Consider the following 4,473-nt stretch of genomic DNA (forward strand, 5'->3'; position numbering starts at 1 on the left):
TAAATGCTGAACAGGCTGTTCATACACACACACACACACACACACACTGAACCTCATATCCTGTTCCTTTCTTGCTCTAGAATCTTTTTTTTTCCTTGAAAAATACTTACTGACTACAAACATTGGTCTTCATTCTGCCTCTCAAACTGACTGTAGAGGCTGATTAATTATATCTACAATGTGAAGTCAGATACATTAAGAAAATCAAGCTTTCTCTACTAAACAAACAAACAAACAAACAAACAAAAAAAACAGCCAAAAAACAACTAACTAAGCTCTCATTGCAGAAGCGGGGACATTAATAGGCATAAGAGCTTGAGAGAAATGTTCATTCAGCTTTGAAGCCGTACCTGCCTCTGCTGTAGGCCTCGGTGGACTTTTCTTTCTTCGCCTTAGCCTTGTTCTTTTCTGTGTAGGACACCGTTACTTAAATGTTTACTTATCCTACTTTCCTCTGTCATGTGACATCCTGTCTTTGCACGGCGTGCACAGTGTGTCTGGTGTCTGGGAATGTCCTTTTGGTCCCTGCTACTGAAACCTACCTCAGAAGAGAGGCTAGCTCTTTCGACATACCAACCTCGTGTGCTTTCTTTCTACCAGATGTCCAAATGAGCAATTTACACCGAGACGGCCGGAGAAGCTGAGACTGCCTGTGTGCCTTAGCAGGTGGACAAACCCAGACTGAGGGTGCCTGCCTGCCAAAGGTGTACACACCAATGCTTTCAAAACCAGCTGCTCACCGTGAGTTCCAGCTCAACTGCAATCTGAGCAGACAAAGCAAACAAAGAAATCAGATGGAGTAGGGGCTTCACAGTAGAGTGAAGGGAGCTAGAGGCAGGATGATGAGGGCTTGATGTGGGGGGCTGAAAGCTGGGAGAGGGAGGCTGGAGGCTGGGGACTGGAGACCAAGCACACAGATGGATTGCCGTTGTCTTGCTCTCGCGTGGCCAGTTTCCCTTTGTGTAATCATCACCCTTTCAGAAGTCTGTGCCGACACGATTAGCTCTGAGGAGCAACACTCATCTGTCTGTTACCTATTTGCAAATACTGACAGTGGAAAAAGAAATCTAGGGTGATAGATAGTTCTCGCAGGGCTTCTTTGCGGGCTCCCTGAGACTCAGAGGCAGAAGTACAAAGTGGCATGTGCCATTACGCCACAAACAATAATAAAGCTGAGAGGTTCCCTGAAGGATGAGACCCTTGTACATACAGGAGCCTCCCAAGGGTAGGGAATTTTGCAGTTGCAGTTTATGGCAAGGAAAGCCACTTCTACACAGCTGTTAAGCTACTTCCATTAAGGTATCTCTACCCTTGAGCGTGAAGAGGGATCAAGTATTCTTTGGAAAACATGACGCTTTGTGTTCTGTTACCAGACTTATTCAGTTACAGGTCAGGCCACGGGAACAAAAATAAATGACGAGAGAGCTGGCTGATGGGTACTCAGACATTTGCTTTGTTCCGCTGACCTCCATGTCTCTCATTTTTAATATTAAACAGTAACTAGCCAGATGGGGTGGCACACACCTGTTAATCTCAGCACTGGGAGGCAGAGGCATATGAATGGCTGTGAGTTCAAGGCCAGCCAGACCTACATAGTGAGCTAGCTGCAAGACAGCCTGGACTACATAAATAGAGATACCTTGTGGCCAGAACAAAACAAAAACACTAACGGTAAGGAGTACTTCATGGTCTCTTGCTACCTCATCAACACACACACACACACACACACACACACACACACACACCAAGACAAAAACTCATTAAGAGTCTGCTTTAGGACCGACAAGGTGACCAGCGGTAAAGATGCCTGCCACCAAGACTAATGGTCTAACTTTTATCTCAGTGATCACCATAATGGAAGGCACAGAACTGAGCTCTGCAGGCTCCGAGGATGCTTTGTGACAGATACTCATAAACAAATACATGGTTTTTTAAAGGTGTGATTTAAGTAACTTCCAGAGAAAGATAACTGAAGGTTCTAAAGAGACTCCCAATTTTCTATAGAAAAGTGAAGTACAAGCTCATATTTACAAGTGAACTATAATTAAGAAACTCTTCTGAAGACCAGAACAGGAATGGGTCCTCTGAGGTCGTGTGTACCAAGGGAAACAGGGACATAGTTCAGGGACAGAGTGCCGACGTCAGCTTCTGAAACAGACCACTTTCAGTATTCCAATATTTGGGGACACTCTCTGTGTTTCATAGACATGCCACTGGGGGATTTCTGAATAGATATGGAACCTGTCAGCTAGCCATGCCTTTGTAGGAGAGATGAGCCAGGGTGAGAAATGCTAGGCAGCCCTTTAAAACACTCCATCAGAAAGAACGAAGCGCAGGCGGGGAAAGGAGGAACTTGCTAGGGAAATAAGAAAAGGACATGCAACACACACACACACAGACATGAGAACGTTTTTTGCTGGGGCAGGAAGTTAGGGTGAGCAATGGCGTAAGAGCGTGGGTTGGGTTTGTGTTTGAGGGCGTGTGTGTTTGTGTGCCTGTGTATGTGTGTGCGTGTGCACATGTATGTGAGCATGTATGTATGTGTATAGCTTTGAGGAGATCTTGGCATGAAGTACTCCTCTGCTTATTTTGTTCTGTTGGAAGGCAGTTATCCAGATGTTACTTTTTGACCTGTTGCTGTTGGTCATCAGCACCCACGTGGCACGCAATCACACATACACATCAACAAAGATAAAAGTAAATCTAAAAGGAGGTATCTGCTGCACTCCTATTCGTTCGCAGTGCTGATGGAAGAGAGAGACAGAGACAGAGTGAGCCTCCTCCATAGCTGCTCACTGTTAAGTAGAGCAGATAGGCACAGACAAGAACTACAAGAAAAGAAGACCAAGAGTAGAGACAGCCCACGGAGCTTTGGGCTGAGCTCTGGAAGTGTGTTTCTGAAAGGTGTGTTTGAGTGAGTAGATGCTTGCTGTGTGTCCCCATGTCCGACATGGGAAGAACAACAGTCCTTCTTCCCAGAGCTGGCCCTTTCTTGGATAGACCTGCCAAAGATCTAGGGCCTCCTGTCTTCCCTCTGTCCTGTGAACGTGATGCCATTCAACACTCTCATTTTCCCATAAAGCACGTGTTAGCCTCATGAGGCTCCGAGTGTAAACATGAGTTCTTTTGTTTACCTTGTACGTGATAAAAAAAATAGAGCATTTCAGTCCAACTGGACTCCAGTTGGCAGCTTTATAATAACACTTCATGCCATAGGAAAACCCCACATTTCGAAACATTGTTTTGTCCAATTGAAGCTATCCCTGGAGAAACCGAAGCCCAAAGTTTTATCCAGTAAGAACTCTGACACCTTGTGTGAACACCTGTTAGGGTTATCAACACCCCGAGACACATATTTTCATTGAGAACCACTTCTTTCCTGTTAAATATAAGACAACATCCACACTGATTAAGACAAAAGTGTTTATTGCATACAAAAGTAAAAGTTGGAGCTACATGCTTTAAAGAGAAATTATAGGAATCCAGCCAGATTTTACAAAATCCATTGGCTCCCGGGGTCATTCCTACCTCCTCCACTTCCCATCGTGAATTCTGTGGATAAGCCACGAGCTCTTCCATATTTAATCCTCTGCACTATTCAACAAATGTGCAAGGAAAAGTTTAATCCTCTCTGTAAAGTTTCGCTTTTCTCTCTGTCCACTTAACTTGCACAATACTTTGTAAATAGCTGTCTAAATGTCTGTCTAAATATTAATCAGCTTAAATAAATGGAGCTGAGCACACACGATCCACTTAGGGAGCACTGGCAAGCTGGGAATTTGTCTTGCCTGAGGAATGATGTCACTCATGCCAAGACCACTTTTTATTTTCAACTCAGTTGCAAGCCTGGATTTTATACAACACCTTACATCTGATGACACTTCATGGATTGCTATTGCAGAATGCAGTATCAACTGAACTACCAGGGTTCCCTGGGAGATTCCCATCAGGTTCCCCACCCTGAGTTAGTACTGGGTGATAAGCCCATTGCAGGAGCTGCACACAACAGGAAAAAATATTGCCTTACAGGTCTTAACACCCATATGTAGCCAAGACCATGAAGCAATGGCCAGAAAGGTGGTTTAGTAGGATAGGTGCTCTGTCCCTTCAGGGTCAAGTAGACCATCATTTTTATTGTAAAGGAGATGTTACAAAGATCTCTTCCATCCACTGAAAAGAAGCAGGTTTCCCAGTTCTTTTCTCCAAATGAAAGAGCAGCATCAGTTTCTAACAAGCAAATGGCCACTGGGGACAAAAGGTAACTAGGGATCTGCTGAGATCCAGCAGTTACATGAAAATGGTCCCCCAGACTGCGCTAGGATCCAGAGTCTTGTTTCCAGCTGCTCCACATCCAGACAGTTCACTATCTCATAAAACCCTTTGACCATTTTATTTCCAAACAAGTTTGGTGTTCTTTGGATAGTTCCCCTTGGGGTTCCTGTTATTCAAGGCAAGAAACACACTTGAGCAAGA

Source organism: Psammomys obesus, unplaced genomic scaffold, assembly GCF_907164565.1.
Source record: "Psammomys obesus unplaced genomic scaffold, mPsaObe1.curated_primary_1811, whole genome shotgun sequence".
NCBI classification, from domain to species: domain Eukaryota; kingdom Metazoa; phylum Chordata; class Mammalia; order Rodentia; family Muridae; genus Psammomys; species Psammomys obesus.